This window comes from Myxine glutinosa, chromosome 4 (genome assembly GCF_964187855.1).
Source record: "Myxine glutinosa chromosome 4, kmMyxGlut1.1, whole genome shotgun sequence".
In the NCBI taxonomy this organism is placed as follows: domain Eukaryota; kingdom Metazoa; phylum Chordata; class Myxini; order Myxiniformes; family Myxinidae; genus Myxine; species Myxine glutinosa.
The window spans coordinates 50,763,723-50,782,772 of NC_136264.1; positions in this window are offsets into that span (position 1 = coordinate 50,763,723).

Sequence of the window (19,050 nt, forward strand, 5' to 3'; positions counted from 1 at the left end):
TATTAGGTTAAGGCTCCGTTCCCACTAGTTGACATTCTCCATTGCACCAAGTGAAATAAGGTAGATCCCCTTTCATTCCCATTCCCAAAGCCTTTCCTGCCAACTGCATTCGCCGCAGCTGCTGGGCGATTTTCACCGCGACTCCATTAGCCACGAGGTCGGCTTGGAGAAGAAGGGGGGGGGGAGCTGCCGAATCCTGGGCGTGCCCGCCCATCGTCATCAAGGGTGGAGCCAGAGGGCCCGTGCCGACCAATCAGGGCCGAGGCGAGCTCACCGATGGGCGTGTTCTGGAGGCCGGCGGCTTGATTGCCCGCGGCGTTATAAAAAGCGCGCGAGGAAGCCTTTGACACAAGTGCCAAGAAAGAGTTGGAAGAAGTGCCAAGAGAGAGTTGCAACAAGTGCCAAGAAAGAGTTGGAAGAAGTGCCAAGAGAGAGTTGCAAGAAGTGCCAAGAAAGAGTTGCCTCAAGGTTCCAAGAAAGGTTGCATCAGAGATACGGCAGATGCGTGACCCAGCTGAGTTCTGCAGAGAGCCGCTTCAACCAGCCCCGTTTCAACCAGCCGCGTGAAGCCCTGACGGGGCAGCGAGTGACCCTGCCGGTGTGCGGTGTAAAGCCAAATACAAGGAGCTACCGGCTCCTCGCTTCCCGCCCGGAGTGGACCTGCTCGCTGTGCCCTGTGATTCCACCTGCTCATCCCTCCAAACGATTCCTGTCCTTCCATCCTTTTGTGTACGTGAGTTTGTTTTGTGTGTTCTGTCCAGGGTATAAGTTAAGCCTGTTTAGATAAGCTAGCAATTTTCACTGTGTCCGCTTCTTCTTCTTCTGTAAATTATTTTCTTATCTTTCCTCCTCCTTGGTTTCTTTCAATTGTGTAAATAGTAAATAAATCATATTCGTATTTCAAACCCTTTTCGTCTTCTTCTTCTTCACATCCGTGTCGTCTTTGTCTTTTCCCTCATTGAATATCTGTGGCACGATTTGGCCCACATTTAAGGAATCGGGTCTTAGCCATTGTTAATAGTTCGGGCCACGGTCGCCATCCGCTCGGCAAATCAACACCTTATCCGCGGTCCGCAACAATTGGTGCCAGGAGCGAGATTCGGACCTGAAGCGCGAATAGCGCGCTCAAAATTACGGGTGGCCCAAAATTTTGTTTTATTTAAAATCTTAAATTTGGAAATCGTGCCATGGCTGGTCAAGGTGATCGGATGCCGGTGGGGGAACTAGAAGAGGGGTTAGGGGTAACCCAGGACCAGAGGGAAGAAATGGAAGAGGAGAACAATGGCAATGTGGTTGAGGGAGTTTCAGGTGCACAAAATGGCGCCCTCGCACACGTGGTTGTAGGGGCACAAAATGGCGCCTCGCACAAACGCGCGGTAGCCGAGCCCGCTGTACCAGCGGGCTTTAACATGCAGCAGTTTAACATGCAGCAGTTCATGACACAATGCCTAGCGTACATGGCCGAGCAGAGGGAAGAAAGGAATAAATTTAGCCGGGAAATGAAAGAAATGGAAAACAGAATGAGGGCTGATAGTGAGAAAATGGAAAACAGAATGAGGGACGAAGCGAGGGGTACCAGAAACCAAATTAAAGAAATAACTGGGGAAGCGGAGAGGGACAGAGACCGCAGGTTGAGCGAGCAGGTCCCAGGGGTGCACGAGGAGGTAACGCGGGTCGAGAAGCGCTGGTTGAGCGAGGCGGAGGAAAGCGCGGGTACAATGACGAGTATTGAGATCGCGACCCGGGGTATGGGGCAGCCGGCGACCGCTGAGGTAGGAGAGAAAATTTTATTAAAGCCAGCTGTCGTTGAGGCGAATAAAGAAAAAGAAATAATGGGTATGGTTGAAATTGAAAAGACGACGGAGGTAGCCCGGGAATTGAAGGGAGAGATGGATAATGCTCAAAGTCCCTGCTCACATCACGATGCTGTGCTTAACCCAAATGGAAGTTTGCAGGTGCGCGTGGAGAAAATGATCCCCCAGGTGAGTCGTGCTGTGTATTGTGCGGGGAGATTTTGTGGAAGGATGTTTGGCGACAACAGGATTGTCGCGCGATTGGGATCGATATGGCACCCGGGCGTTGGTGAAGGGTCCCGTGTGAGTGGAAATGGCACGCGTGTGAAAAAAAAGTGTGCGTCAAGGGGTGAGCGTGTGACGAAGTGCGAGTGTGAAACCGAGTGCGAGCGAGAATGCACGTCGGGGTGTACAGAGTGTGACACGAGGAGTGAGTTGGTGGTGGAGCGGGTGCGAGGATGCACGTATGGGATGAACGGCGAGGGTGTGCGAGAAAGCACACCTGAGTTGGTTGTGGCGCGAGTGCGAGGGAGCACATCGGAGCGCGGTAGTGGGTGGATGCAAGAGTGCACGCCCATGGTGAGTGTTACGGAGGACGTAACGGAGGAGAGGTGTGTGAACGGCGGGTATGCGCAAGAAGGTGCGCGGGAGGTGTGGTGTGTAACAGGGAGTGCGTTGGTGGAATGGACGGAGTGTGTGGGATGCACTGGAGGCGCCGAGATGCCAGGTTTTGTGAGTGTGAAGTGGGTCGCGTATGCAAGTGAAGCATCGACGTTGACCGGGTTAGCAGCTAGGGCGACGGATAGCTTGGTGCCCGGGGCCCTTTGTTGGATGCGAAGCCTCACGCAGGGCTCCCTTTGTTGGATGCGAAGCCTCGCACGGGGCTCCCTTTGTTGGATGCGAAGCCTCGCGCGGATCGATGCTGCGTCGCCCCGCTTCGGGGCATTGCGCACGATTCGGGCCTGGCCCCGCCCCGCACGGTCGAGTCCGGGCCTTGTCGGGCGAGGCGACCGGTCCGGTTCAAGGGCGAGTAGGAGGAAGCGGACGGAGCCCCCTGGCGGGGGCGGGGTTCCGACCGGGGGAGAGTGAGCCATCGGGCCCGGGACCGCAAGGTACAGAGCCGCGATGATGCGTGGAACCTCGGCCCGAGCATGCCTCCTCCCCAGAGTCGTGAATGCTGGACGGATCCAACTGCAGGCGACCAAACCACCCGAATTCATTGCTCGGCTTTGCGAAGCCGAGTTTTAATGATGTGACGACGCACCGAGGCTCAGATAAAGCGGACTGTGATGATGAGGATAGTGTTTTTGATCCGAAATTTAGAAAAGTGAATAGAATTGGCAGTAATTGGAAAATTTTTGATTGGCTGGAATTTGGTGAGCAACATTTATAGTGGGAGATACCCGATGTGATGGGATGGCAACTCTGCCATCCCTCACAGCGGGGGCAAAGGAGCACTAGGTTTATGGGGTTTATGGCAGTGAAAACTAGCCCGGGAGCGTTAGGATATCGTGTGTAGGGACTTAGAGATTGACCGTAGGTAACGGTGAGGTTTAGGTAGCAACATTGAACCGGTAGTGGGGACATAGAGAGGGTAGTTGGATTATAATGACGAGGGAGCGCAATAATATAAGGGGCGACTGGGAAGCGCAAGTTCCAGAGGGGAGTAGTTAGATGAGATGATGCCGTGTGTGTGAGGATCGAAAGTGTATTGAGCAGGGTATGAGTAAATGATTGTGGTTAAAAGGTGTGATTGCACAGGTGTGCAACTGGACAGGTGTATGGAGCAGTGTTTGAGTGATGGTGATGTGTGCTGTGTTGACCAAATGGTCCAGGGAGGAAGGAGGGTGCAGGTGGCACCAGGAGTGATTGCACAGGTGTGCAACTACAGGTGAATGGAGAATGGTTGTATGGAATAAATGGTATGGAATATATGGAGTATGGAATGGATGGTCGTGGAGTGAGTATGGTGGAAACTGTGGGGTGGAGTGGATGGTGCGAAGGTGTGGATGGGGGAAAGGAGGATGGACCCCCATCACGAATACCCGGGGAGGGTAGTGTAAGAGTTAGGTAGAGGGTACAGGTAAATTGTGGTTGGATATTGGCATCTGTGGTGCGTGTGGAAGAATGGTGCTTGGATGGGTGCATTAGTGTCGTGGAAATGGCTGGGCGTGTGGCCTGTTAGTATGTGTAGTTGGTTGAGCACTCCACCACTGTGAGGATGTCGGCCAGGTGAGGCCGCAGGTGGGCTCTGGGAGCCGGTAGAGTTGTTGTGGATGGGGCCCGATGATCCGGAGGACGGACCCGGGTAGCCCAGTGCCAGAGGGCACCGAGGGGTGACAGAGCCAGGAGGGGCCTTCCCCAATTAGATAGGTTAGGTGAGGAGCAGGTAAGCTCGGAGGCAACTACAGTGGTGGAGGTGTGCAGGTGGGTAGACCTGCTGGGAGAGATGCACGACCCAGCCCGGAAATTGTGCAAGGGCACCGGGAGATGAATCGGGGGAGTGAGACCCCAAATTGATGAAGCACCACAGTTTGGTCAATGGGAATTGGTTTTTAGAACCCATAGAGTAAGTTGGCCAATGGTTTGGCAGGGAAAGACCCTGGGTAGTGTAAAGTGTGTTAAAGTCATTTAGAGGATAGTTAGGATTAAGAATCTCCTCGCACCATCTACATCCACTCACCTGAGGTAACGATGGTACTCCACACCATGCCATGGTTTGTTGTTTTTATTTTATTGTGCAAATGTTTTGGATTGTGAGACGCATCATGACGTGGGTGTGACATTGTGCTGGTGTTCCATCTCTCCCTCCTTATGAGGATTGATGATGAATTGGTGATGGCAAATTTGGTCAGAGGGATTGTGGGAACGAATTTGGTATAGGGGAAATATGGGGAAGACGTGACAGTAGTGACGAATTTGTAAATGTGTAGATGTTGTAAATATATGGGGTAAGGGCAAGGGTAGAGTAGGTGACAGGGGGGGTGACGTACGGTAGGGACGAGCTGTTCTCCGCTCCGTCTCCATACGCACCTCACCTTGCATTGCCTTTATTGATGTGTACCCTTGTGACCTTACCCCTCGCTCATCTGTCTTCCCCCCCCCCCCCTTGTCTCCCACACGAGGACTGTTCCGTCACTTGGCGCCGAGGGGAGCGTGCGTGAGTCTGCCATTGTGCGCCTGAAACTAAACGTAATTATAAATACCTCACCACCAATTAATTCAAAACACCTCACCACCATGTGATTTAAAAACACCTCACCACCACATAATTCAAAATACCTCACCACCACATGATTCAAAACCACCACAACGTTATTAAAAACATTTCACAACCACGGAAACAAAAGTTTGAGGGAGTCGTTAAGTGAGAACACAGACACTGCCCAGATGTGTAGATATACAGATAAATGACTGTACCCGAGTTGCCGTTTTGTCATGGTTTAAACCAATCATAATTCAAACAATTATTTTGCACAAATATATTTGTAAAAAACGTGATATCACATTTTATAAACAATTAAAGTTGAAAAAAAAAATTTCCCAAAAAATTCCCAATTTTTTTTTTAAACAAATTGGAAAGTTTTTCAAAAAAGATACCCTTAGGACATACCGACGGGAGAGATATGTGCATTCCAGAAGTTTGGTACGATTTCACAAAAGTTTGAGAAAGTAGTTCAGTGACAACACAGGACAGGACAGACACTGCACAAATATATATATATATATATATATATATATATATATATATATATATATATATATATATATATATATATATATATATATATATATATACGTATATATATATATATATATATATATATATATATATATATATATATATATATATATATACACAAAGAATTAAGTTAAGCACCCCTACACAACGAATTAAGGTAAGCACCCCCTAATATATATTCTTTGTGTATATGTATACATTGGCATATATTCTAAGGTATGTGAGATCAAATAATGATTGGTATGACATTAGTTATTGACGTTATTGACGTTATTGACATCACTTACACGTTATTGACATTACACGTTATTGACGTTATTGACGTTATTGACGTTATTGACGTTATTGACGCAAAGATCGCTAGAGGTCTTCTCAGAACAATGACTGTACGTTAGAAAACATAAACGTCATCCACACTGTCCGTGATGGACCTATAGCTCCATAATTAAATTGAGGTGAAAATATGCCTAAAATTCCCAAAAAATTTCACCTTAAATTATGCAGAATAAAATATTGAAAACGGCATGATTGTTATGTTTTTATGTGACCATAATATCACTTCTCCAGAAAATATAGCAATATCATGGGTATATTACACTGTTTTGACGACAACAAACTTGTAATGTGCGAGGTTGTAAAAAAACGGGGGGGGGGTGCTTAACTTAATTCTTTGTGTATATATATATATATAATCAACGAACATAACAGCGTGACGAGCGCTGTCCCGATCTCCTGTGGACCGAAGTCCTAGACCAAAGCGTCACCTCCGACCCAAAGGGTCTTCTGGAGGCCTCAGCCCGGCCACTCTGTCAACAGACAGAGATTTATTCATTGGTCCCCATTGGCTAAACATCAAGCAGAGCCGCCAATCCAGATTTCGGGCTTATTGACTGTTTTAGGGCCCCAGTCAAGGCCTGCCTTTTTTGCTTGTGAAAAAAGGTAAAAAGTCAAACATTCGAACAGCCTCGGACATGCACCTTGACCCCATGGCCAAGGCACAACGTCAACAAGGCTGTCCCCATAACAATACACATGCGCCTCAACCCCGAGGGGGAAGCACATGGTCATTCAAACACATGCATCATGCCCCCGAAGGGCCACAATGCATGGTCATACAATTGGGACCACTCCTCTTAATAGGAGTAAGACCCCTTAATCCACCAGCAGGGCATTACTCCTGCCAGGTCCGATTTGCACCATCGTCAGGACGGCATACTGCAAAAAATGTAACCAATGAGGACCAAAATCGTCTATTAAGATGATCAAGGCACCTCCTAGCTTTAATGGTGAGCACCAGCCACGAATTATGTCTCACACGGTAAATACCACATAACCCGCAAGGAACCAACAGCCTGTCTGCCACACAGACCATCGTTCCCACCAGTGCAAACCAAAACCAGGAGGTGCGGTGCGATCGGCGGGGATAATAATCAACGAACATAACAGCGTGACGAGCGCTGTCCCGATCTCCTGTGGACCGAAGTCCTAGACGATTTTGGTCCTCATTGGTTACATTTTTTGCAGTATGCCGTCCTGACGAGGGTCAATAAGCCCGAAATCTGGATTGGCGGCTCTGCTTGATGTTTAGCCAATGGGGACCAATGAATAAATCTCTGTCTGTTGACAGAGTGGCCGGGCTGAGGCCTCCAGAAGACCCTTTGGGTCGGAGGTGACGCTTTGGTCTAGGACTTCGGTCCACAGGAGATCGGGACAGCGCTCGTCACGCTGTTATGTTCGTTGATTATTATCCCCGCCGATCGCACCGCACCCCCTGGTTTTGGTTTGCACTGGTGGGAACGATGGTCTGTGTGGCAGACAGGCTGTTGGTTCCTTGCGGGTTATGCGGTATTTACCGTGTGAGACATAATTCGTGGCTCGTGCTCACCATTAAAGCTAGGAGGTGCCTTGATCATATATATATATATATATATATATATATATATATATATATATATATATATATATATATAAATATAAATTGTTACGTTTGTGGGGGTAGGCATATGAAATACCTTAGAAAAGTAGGAATGTGTAGGTTTTAGTATGGTCCGCATGACGTGAAGGAGAAGAAGCCCATCTCGATGTAACTAAGTAGGGAATCTGTATATAATAAGATCGTATATGTGTCTCCATACGAGGGGTGGAGCTATGCTAATTCGGTAGGGCTTAAGGATAACCCCCAGTGTGTAATTGCCCCTGTGAATTTTCCCTTCGTTTTTATTTCATCAAAAAGGGCCGCCATTCCATCAGCCATAATCGCTGACAGCATAACCAGACATTACGTAGCACGATACTTGCAAAATACGCCCTCCCCCAAAAGTTTTCAATGTGACATGATGGCCTATGGTGACCTCAAAAATACTTGGTGGTTGAATTCAGTGACCAGATATGCAAGTCCTCTTCAAATTTCATGTCAATTGGATGAAAATTGAGGATTTTAGAAATTTGGTCTATGTTGACCTTTTGGCCTATGTTGACCTCAAAGATACTTGGTGGTTGAATTCAGTGACCAGATATGCAAGTCCTCTTCAAATTTCAAGTCAATTGGATGAAAATTGAGGATTTTAGAAATTTGGCCTATGTTGACCTTTTGACCTATGTTCACCTAAAATATAATTTGTGGTTGAATTCAGTGACGAGATATGCAAGTCCTTTTCAAATTTCAAGTCAATTGGATGAAAATTGAGGATTTTAGAAATTTGGCCTATGTTGACCATTTGGCGTATGTTGACCTCAAGAATACTTGGTGGTTGAATTCAATGCAAGTCGTCTCCAAATTTCAAGTCAATTGGATGAAAATTGAGAATTTTAGAAATTTGGCCTATGTTGACCATTTGGCCTATGTTGACCTCAAAATTACTTAGTGGTTGAATTCAGTGACCAGATATGCAAGTGGTCTTCAAATGTCAAGTCAATCGGATGTAAATTGGGGATTTTAGAAATTTAGCAAATTTGGTGACCTTTGGCCTATGTTGACCTTTTGACCTATTGACCCCAAAAACAATAGGCTTCTGGCATTTGACCAACTCTACCATTTGGTGAAGTTTGGTGAAGATCGGTTGAAAATTGTGACCTGTAGGCCGGTGACAAACAAGCAAACAAACAAGCAAACAAACAAACAGTCACAAACACAACCGACCAATATACTTGAAAAATCTTCGATTTTGCAAGTAACAAGAAAACGTCATGCGTAGCACGATACTTGCAAAATACGCCCTCCCCCAAAAGTTTTCAATGTGACATGATTGCCTATGGTGACCTCAAAAATACTTGGTGGTTGAATTCAGTGACCAGATATGCAAGTCCTCTTCAAATTTCATGTCAATTGGATGAAAATTGAGGATTTTAGAAATTTGGTCTATGTTGACCTTTTGGCCTATGTTGACCTCAAAGATACTTGGTGGTTGAATTCAGTGACCAGATATGCAAGTCCTCTTCAAATTTCAAGTCAATTGGATGAAAATTGAGGATTTTAGAAATTTGGCCTATGTTGACCTTTTGACCTATGTTCACCTAAAATATAATTTGTGGTTGAATTCAGTGACGAGATATGCAAGTCCTTTTCAAATTTCAAGTCAATTGGATGAAAATTGAGGATTTTAGAAATTTGGCCTATGTTGACCATTTGGCCTATGTTGACCTCAAGAATACTTGGTGGTTGAATTCAATGCAAGTCCTCTCCAAATTTCAAGTCAATTGGATGAAAATTGAGAATTTTAGAAATTTGGCCTATGTTGACCATTTGGCCTATGTTATGTTGACCTCAAAATTACTTAGTGGTTGAATTCAGTGACCAGATATGCAAGTGGTCTTCAAATGTCAAGTCAATCGGATGAAAATTGGGGATTTTAGAAATTTAGCAAATTTGGTGACCTTTGGCCTATGTTGACCTTTTGACCTATTGACCCCAAAAACAATAGGCTTCTGGCATTTGACCAACTCTACCATTTGGTGAAGTTTGGTGAAGATCGGTTGAAAATTGTGACCTGTAGGCCGGTGACAAACAAGCAAACAAACAAGCAAACAAACAAACAGAGTCACAAACACAACCGACCAATATACTTGAAAAATCTTCGATTTGAGAAAGAAGGAGCAGAGGCCAAATCCCACCCAGCCAAATATTCACGAAGGACGGCTAGGCTCCGCCTCGGGGGATCAGAATTGACAGGCCACACCCCGAGCTTCGTAACTGGTTAAGGAGCCATGGAGTGATGAACAGAGCTTGGTGATTGGACAGAGTGTGACGTCAACGGTGGAACATTCGAGAGCTAGGATAGCAAAAAGAAGCCGTCTCGCCATCTTGGTCTCACATGGTGCTGGCGTTCGTTGAAGGCGGTCGCATTTTATCTTTGTTCTGGCTCGCGTGAAAGGCGGTCGCATTTTGGCTTGTGTGTGCTGGTGGAACGAGTTCGGAGCCTGTGTGGACCTGGTACAGAGAAGGAGCGGTGTGGCAAATTTGTGAGGAGGGTGCTGGTGGAGCGGTTGATTGTGAGGAGGGGGCTTTGCCCGAATTACCTCACATTTGTGGCGTGGCGAAAGCGTGGCTATCCACCATCCTGAGCAGGTCAGCGCGTGGCCATTTCTCCGACCGACGATTCCTGTGACGACCACCAAGCCCTCGTTGAGACTGGAGCTAAATGGCTGCACGAATAAACATTATTTATGTTATTTTACTTTTATTTTCCCCTTGTTCGTATCTGAGGAGTGGAGGGACCGTCATTTAGGAATTTTAGTTTACCTTACCTTTCGTTGTTCTTCACTTCCGGTCCCTCGGGCGACGAGGCTTGCTTCGATCTCTCCACGGCATCGAAGTTTGAGTGTTTTCCCATGCGTGTCTTTGTCGGGTTTCCGCTGGTTGTTTTGTTGTGTGTGTGTTGTTGTGTGTTTCTGTTTAGTTTTGGTTTTGTGGTTGTTGCGGATTTGTGTGTGATTGGTCGTTTTTTATTCGCGCGTTGTGCGCGGCCTAGTCTTTTCAGGCTCCCTTCCCCCCGTCGGTGTTTTGTGAGTGTAAGTTCTTTCCTTCATAGTATTTGCTTGTTTCTTTGATTTTCTTTTCTCCCCCCTGCCTCTCGCGGGCATCTTACCCTTTGTCCGGCGTTTTTAAAAACAGGACAAACGGATAGACAAAGAATTCTATATTGATTCTTTCTCTCCTCCCGGACACGTGCTTGTTCGCTCTCCTCCTCGTCTCGACTTGTGCACCGCCCCCTGTATCTCGTTTTTCTTCCGCCTCTGCTCCTTCTTTCTCAAATCCACGTTCTCGCTTGGAGACTTTTCCCAGATTGTTTTTCATAGTTATCATGGTTCTGTTTGGACATTGTTGGAATATGTTTAAACCGCAGACGTGATGCTGACGCCGCCCTCCCCCCCCCCCCCCCCCCCCCAGAATTTCCATGTTTTAAACGTTTCCCAGTGTTTACCCTGGTCAGAATAGGTACACCGCATCCCTGCGTGTCGTAAGAGACGACTAAGAGGGTTGGCGTCAGGAAGGGCATCCGGCCATAAAAACATTGCCTCAAGAAGAGAACCATGACAATTACAAGTACATATGGGCAGGGTGCAGCCCGAAGTGGAGATCGGTTTCTGAGGTTTGGGACATGGAATGTAGGGAGAATGACAGGGAGATCAGGAGAAGTGGTAGAAGTATTGGTCAGAAGAAGAGTGGACATATGTTGTGTGCAGGAGACGAGATGGAAGGGAAGTGGTGTGAGAATGGTGAAGGGTAGGCAGGGACAGAAATACCTGTTCGTGTGGCAAGGGTGCCCGGAGGGCGTGAATGGTGTTGGTATCCTGTTTTCTGAGGAGTTTGTAGACAGTGTGGTGAGTGTGACTAGAGTGAGTGATAGGTTGATGATGGTGAAAATGATGATTGGAAAGCTCTTGGTGAACGTCATCTCGGGATATGCTCCGCAGGTTGGTCGAAGCGATGAAGAGAAGGACAAGTTCTGGTGTGCGATAGAGAAGCTGATGGAAAACGTGAAAGATGAGGAAGTTGTTGTGGTGAGAGGAGACCTGAATGGACATGTGGGAAGGAGTATGGACGGTTTTGAGGGAGTTCAGGGGGGTTACGGATATGGTGTGAGAAATGGAGAAGGTGAAAGGATTTTGGAGTTTGCGGATGGAGCTGATTTGTTGAAATACTCAGTTCCAGAAAGAGGATAATAAGCTTGTTACATACACGTCAGGTGGGTCGACAACAACCGTTGACTACCTGATGGTGCGTAGGCGAGATAGGGGGCACCTCGGGACACAAAGGTGATCCCGGGGGAGGAGGCTGTTTCACAGCACCACTTGGTTGTCTGCGACATAAGGGTGAAAGGTGCGAGGAGACCTCGGCGGGTGAAGTACCAACCGAGAATGAAGGTGTGGAGGTTGAAAGAGGTGACAGTAAGGGAGGCATTAAAAGAGAGGCTGAGTAGGGAAGAGGATGATGTGGTTGAGCTTGAAAGTGGATGGATGTCAATGAAATCTAGTCTGTTGGGAGCCGTTGGTGAGGTATGTGGATGGACAAAAGGACCACCGAGGCACTCGGAAACATGGTGGTGGGATGATGAAGTTGGAAAGAGGAATGAGGAGAAGATGAAGAAGTTCAAGGAGTGGCAGAAGGCGAAGGGTACGGGAGCAGAAACAGCAGAGCATGAAAGTTATAAGGCAGCCAGGAAGGCTGCAAAGAAAGAGGTAGCAAAGGCGCAGGTGGCATGTAGGAAAATGTTCGGAGAACGCTTGGATTCGGAAGAGGGTCAGAAAGCAGTATTCAGGATTGCAAAGCAGATAGCGAAAGAGAGGTGTGATGTGATGGGGGTGAGTTGCTTGAAGGATGAAGTGGGACAAATTGTTGTCGACCCAGATGGAATTAAAGGAAGATGGAAAAGATATATGGAAATGCTGTTGAATACAGAGAATGAATGGGATGGCAACATAGGGAGTAACCCAGTTTTAGGACCGGCAGAGAAGATAACTGAGAAGGAAGTTGAGGAAGCGATAAAAGCAATGAAGAGTGGAAAAGCCGGAGGGCCAACGGGAGTTGTGGGAGATATGTTGAAGGCAGCAGGAAGTTGGGGTGTGAAGAGAATGACAGAGATATGTAATCTGGTGGTGAAAGAAGGCCGCATTCCAGTGGATTGGGAACTGAGTACCCTCGTCCCTCTATACAAGGGGAAAGGTGACCCTCTGGAGTGTGGCTCGTACCGAGCGATAAAGTTATTGGAGCATGGAATGAAGGTATTGGAAAGGGTGTTGGAGAGGAGGATAAGGAAGAAAGTGAAGATCGACAAAATGCAGTTTGGATTTATGCCAGGAAGAGGAACGACAGACGCGCTTTTCATTGTGAGGCAGTTGCAGGAGAAGTACATGGAGAAGAGGAAGAAGTTGTTTCTTGGGTTTGTTGATCTGGAGAAAGCATTCGATAGGGTTCCACGCAAAGTATTGACATGGGCATTGAGGAAGTTAGGAGTGGAGGAATGGTTGATCAGAGTAGTGATGGCAATGTACAAAAGAGCGCGCACAGCTGTAAGGACGAAGGACGGGAACAGTGGTGAGTTTGAGGTGAAGGTGGGAGTGCATCAGGGGTCCGTACTAATCCCACTACTATTTGTAGCTGTAATGGAGGTGCTGGCTCAGAACGTAAAGGAGGGTTTACCGTGGGAGTTGTTGTATGCAGATGATCTGGTGTTGATTGCGGAAAGTATGGATGGACTGAAGGAAAAGATGAACAAGTGGAAGGAATGTATGGAGACAAAAGGTCTGAAGGTGAATATCGGAAAGACGAAGGTGATGGCAAGTGGTAAAGCATGTGGTGAAGTGGAAAGAACTGGGAAGTGGCCGTGTGCTGTGTGCAGGAAGGGTGTCGGAGTGAACTCCATTCAATGTACAATGTGCGCTGAGTGGGTTCATCAAAAATGTAGTGGTCTGAGAGGGTCATTTACCAGTGTGGCAGCTACACTCAAATGTAAGGTGTGCACAGAGGGAGCTGCAGATGGAGGAAATGTTGAGTTGGATCTTGGAGACGGCGTGAAGCTGGAAGGTGTGAAAACATTTTGCTACCTCGGAGACATGCTGAATGGAGAAGGTGGATCAGACTCGGCAACGGTTGCTCGAGTGAGATGTGCATGGAAGAAGTTTCGGGAACTGAGTGGCGTGCTGATGAGGAGGGGAGTGTCGCTGAAGCTGAAGGGAAAGGTGTATGCTGCATGTGTGAGAAGTGTTATGATTTATGGGAGCGAGACATGGGTAATGAACGTAGAGCAGCAACGAAGGCTGGAAATGGTGGAAATGCGAATGGTTCGATGGATGTGCGGAGTATCGTTGAGAGAGAGGAAGACAAATGATGAATTGCGAAAGATGATGGGAATATTGCCTGTGATTGATGCTGTGAAGAGGAACAGGTTGAGATGGTTTGGTCATGTGTTGAGGAAGGCTGAAAGTGACTGGTTGAGAAGAGTGATGGAAATTAATGTAGAAGGAAGTAGAGGACGGGGAAGACCGAGAAAGACTTGGCTAAAGATGGTGGAAGAAGAAATGCGGGCAAGGGGGTTAACAAGGAGAGATGCAGAAAATAGGACAAAATGGAGAAGATTGTCATGGGGACCGCAAGGCTAACCCCCGCTCTTGCAGGGAAAATGGACTTAAAATGCATGTTGCTGTGTGTTGTTTACCTTTCGTTGTTCCCTTGCATTATTTTAATAAAGCCATTATCTGTTGCATGTCACTTGGTGTTCTGTCTCGTTTATTAATGGTGGGTTCGAGGAAGCCCAGTGAACTCCATGCAGGTAAGCCCTTGCTACCATCCATCCCGCACGTGTCACTACCTCCAAGTTCGAAATACACCTCAGAGTGAAGCTCGTTTCAGTCATCCGTCACCCAGGGGTCTTAACCCCAGGGACGCGATAATATATGCATATATATATATGTATATATATATATTGTTACGGATCGCGGTTAGATGTTATTTCGACCGAGCGGTGGTGTATTACCGCGACCTAACAGTTATTCCCCGACTAGACCCCGATTCCACCCAAACGTTGACCAAATCGCGCAATGCTAAATCAATGATGGAAAGGACACAACGACTGGGATAGATGAAACGACGCAAGGGGTACAGTTCTCAAGACCTCCGGAGGAGGATATAATTACAGTGGGGGAGAAAAGGGGTAGATTACAAGGTAGTGAGGTAAAGGCACAGAAGAGATAGGCACTTAAATACAATCTTATTTTATCCCAGACAGACCACAGACAAACGGGACAAGGCTGACTTACACAGGGATTGATGGCAGGGAAGGACAGGTAGTTCGATAGCACAAGGTGCACCTTGGCTCGGGGACAGGATCAAGCACGGTCCAAGAGATGCAGGGAGGCCTCACAGCGCTCGGAGGTGGCGTCTTTCTTTCTCCAAGCTCAGCGCGCATCTGACGTCACCTCCCTCTTCCTGCGCATGCTCAGCGGGGAGTGACACGCCCTCGGCTGGTTGGCTCCGCCCCAGATGGGACCGGTCCGCCGCTCCCATTGGGTGCGGGGGTTACCGGGCTCCGCCCTTGACGAGGAGCTGACAGGGAGCCCCTATTTGGTAACCCCGTCGAGCACATGTTCGATGGCGGCTCGCTGGGAAGGCCTCATGCCCTCCCAACACCCCCTACCAACCAAGCCGGAATGAGGACGCGCACTCCCTGTGCACGCCGCCGCCGTTGCTGTTGTTGTTGTTGTTGTTGTTGTTGCTGAACCGTGAGGAAGAGCTGCGGGGAGGTATTGGGAGGTCCTAAACTTCCTAACGGTGCCATACAATCACATTCTGGTGCAACGAAGGGTCAGAATTAATGGAAACGAGTCCTTAACTGACATAGACTAAGAATAACTAGCAAGATGTCCTATAGTTGTCTTACATGAGATGCGGTGAACCTGGGCACGACATTTAATGGGGGAAATAGGGGGAGGTCGGGTCTACAGAGTGTTGTTTACAGAAAATGGGACTAGGGAATGGGGGGATTGGGGATAGTTGGGAAGTATTGAGGAAATAGGGGAATATTTACAAGCGGATATGGATGGATGCAAATCCCATATCCGCAACAATATATATATATATATATATATATATATATATATATATATATATATATATATATATATATATATATATATATATATATATATATATACAGTCATACCCCGTTTTACGCCATTCCGACCTACGTCAAATCCGACATTACGCCACTCTTCTAGAGTAAATTTCAGTTCAGCGAACGTCATTATGTGCGACTTTACGTTACTCCTACATCATCATCTCCTTTATTATGATGCGTTTTACGCCAGGCTACAAAGTCGCGAAGGAGCGGCTAACGCTAATGCTTGGGGGTAATTGCACCGGTGACTTCAAGCTGAAGCCGCTCTTGGTGTATCTTGGTGTATCATGTGTGTGAGTATGAGGATGAGCTTTAGGCGCAAATGAGGAATTGAATGAGGATCTTTGGAATGAACTTGGTGAAATGAGGCATTGGTCGAGGATTGTTGTGTGTGTGAGAATCTGGTTATCGTTGAACTTGGTGAAAGGGGGAAATGGACTGGGATGACCGGAGAAAGTGTATGAGTGGTGTATTGAGGACATGTGTAATGGTGTTGAGTGATTGACTTGCATGGGGTGCTAGTGGATAAATGGAGAGAATACTTGGTGTGTGGGAATAAATGGTGTGTGGAGTGAGTAGTGTGGATTGAGTGGTGTGGAGTGCATGGTGCGAAGGAGTGGATGGGGGAGGATGGACCCCTTCACGAATACCCGGGGAGGGTAGTTTAAAGTTAGGTAGAGGGTGTAGGTAAATTGTTTGGAAATTGACATCTGTGGTGCAGGGAGTAGCAAGTTGTTGTTAATGCATATCCTTGTAAAGAACCGATCGACGTGTGCATGTGCACATGTGCTTGGATTTGCAAATGCCTGCCTGTACGTCGTCGTTTCTGCGTATATCACATCGTCCAAAAATAAAGAAGCAAGCAACTTCGGCCGCTCGAGGAAAGACAGGGCACGCCTACGACTCGGAGGCGAGCGTCGATCCCCAGGGCGGCCGGGTTCACAGAACCCTGAGCTCGTTCGTTCGTCACAGACGACACGACATGACCACCGGTGAAACTGCTTGGACACGTTGGGTAAAGCACGCCGTGGTGAAGCGGGCCACGGAGCCACTCGGCACACAAGCCAGCTCACGGTCGACACGTCCGTGCCGGTCACCCCGTTCGAGGAGAAGACCCGACCGATAGAAAACAACGGAGGGACTCCCGACGGGGAGCGGCAAAGATTCAGGGCGAAGCTGCAGCCTCCTCCAGTTATTTACTCTAGTTTTACGAATTACGGTGTTTGTCTTCATTTTAAGGCATTTTAAAGACATTACGCCCGGTTTACGTCCAAAACCGAGTTACGTCACGGCTTATGGAACCAATTAATGACTTAGGCCGGGGTATTGCTGTATATATATATATATATATATATATATATATATATATATATATATATATATATATATATATATATATATATATATATATATATATATCTGTACAGTGTCTGTCCTGTGTTGTGTTGTGTTGTCCTGTGTTGTCACTGAACTACTTTCTCAAACTTTTGTGAAATCGTACCAAATTTCTGGAATGCATCATATTTCTCCCGTCGGTATGTCCTAAGGGTATTTCTTTTGAAAAAATTTCTAATTTTTTTTATTTTAATTTTTTTGGGAAATCTTTTTTTTTTCAACTTCAATTGTTTATAAAATGTGATATCACGTATATTACAAATACATTTGCGCAAAATAATTGTTTGAATTATGATTGGTTTAAATCATGACAAAACGGCAACTCGGGTACAGTCATTTATCTATATATCTACACATCTGGGCAGTGTCTGTGTTCTCACTTAAAGACTCCCTCAAACTTTTATTTCCGTGGTTGTGAAGTGTTTTTAATAACGTTGTGGTGGTTTTGAATCACGTGGTGGTGAGGTATTTTGAATTATGTGGTGGTGAGGTGTTTTTAAATGACGTGGTGGTGAGGTGTTTTTAAATCACATGGTGGTGAGGTGTTTTTAAATCACATGGTGGTGAGGTGTTTTGAATTAATTGGTGGTGAGGTATTTATAATTCCGTGGTGGTGAGGTGTTTTTAATTATGTGGTGGTGAGGTGTTTAGAATTAGTTGGTGATGAGGTGTTTTGAATTATGTGGTGGTGAGGTGTTTTGAATTACTTGGTGGTGACATAAAGACATAATGACTATCACCGACACTTTTTCACCTTTTTCATACCTTTTAATCAGATTTAACTTATCTTCCATCGTAACCACATTACGCTTGGAAACACTAGCACTATCCTTCTTAGGACCCATGGCTAACACAGACACAGTAAAGGAATAATCACAAAAATAACAGCGAAAGGCAAAGCAAGCACGCGACCGGAGCACAGGACAAAATGCATATGGCGTCGCCTTTGTTTTGAATGAGAACCAGCAGCTACGCATACGTATACTGTACGTACATTAAAAAAATATTTTTAATGTGTTTTTATTGTATTTTTATTGTTTTATAGCTTATTTTATTGTTAATTCTTACGTACTATTTTATTTATTTTAAATATATTTTTTAAATATATTTAAAACCTCCCCTCCCCCTCCCCCTCCCCCTCACCCTCCCCCTCCCCCTCCCCCTCCCCTCCCCTCCCCCCTCCCCTACCCCTCACCCTCCCCCACCCCTCCCCCCTCCCCTCCCCTCCCCCTCCCCTCCCCCCCTCCCCTCACCTCCCCTCCCCTCCCCCTCCCCTCACCTCCCCTCCCCCTCCCCCTCCCCCTCACCTCCCCCTCCCCCTCCCCCTCCCCCTCACCTCCCCCCTCCACCCTCCCCCTCCACTCCCCCCTCCCCCTCCCCTCACCCTCCCTCTCCCCTCCCCCCTCCCCCCTACCCCCTCCCCTCCCCCCCTCCCCTCCCACCTCCCCCCTCTCCTCTCCTCCTCCCCCCCTCCCCTCTCCCCCTCCCCCTCCCTCCTCTTCTCCCCTCTCCTCCCCCTCCCTCCTCTTCTCCCCTCCCCCCCTCTTCTCCCCTCCCCCCTCTTCTCCCCTGCCCCCCTCTTCTCCCCTCCCCACCCTCTCCTCCCCTCCTCCCCCGTTCCCCTCCCCTCCCCATCCTCCTCCCCTCCCTTCCCCCGCCCGCCAATGCCGGGTACTTCCCATGGCCAGCTGTACATGGGCTGCTCGAGGGTTGGAAAACCAAGCAATCTTTATGTCTTGGCACCAAGTAAGAAAACCAGAAATGTTGTATACCAAGAGGTTTTGAGAAATTGAAAATTGACAAAACGTCATGTAGAAAATGTACTGTGATATTGCTCTAAAATATACATGTTCTTTTCATCATATATTTGTATTATTCTTATTCAACCCGGGCGAAGCCGGGTACCTCAGCTAGTATATATATATATATACAGACTTGGCATTTAATATGGAATATATTTTTTTTCTTGACTTAGGTTTACTTTCTTAACTCAATATATCAATCTAGT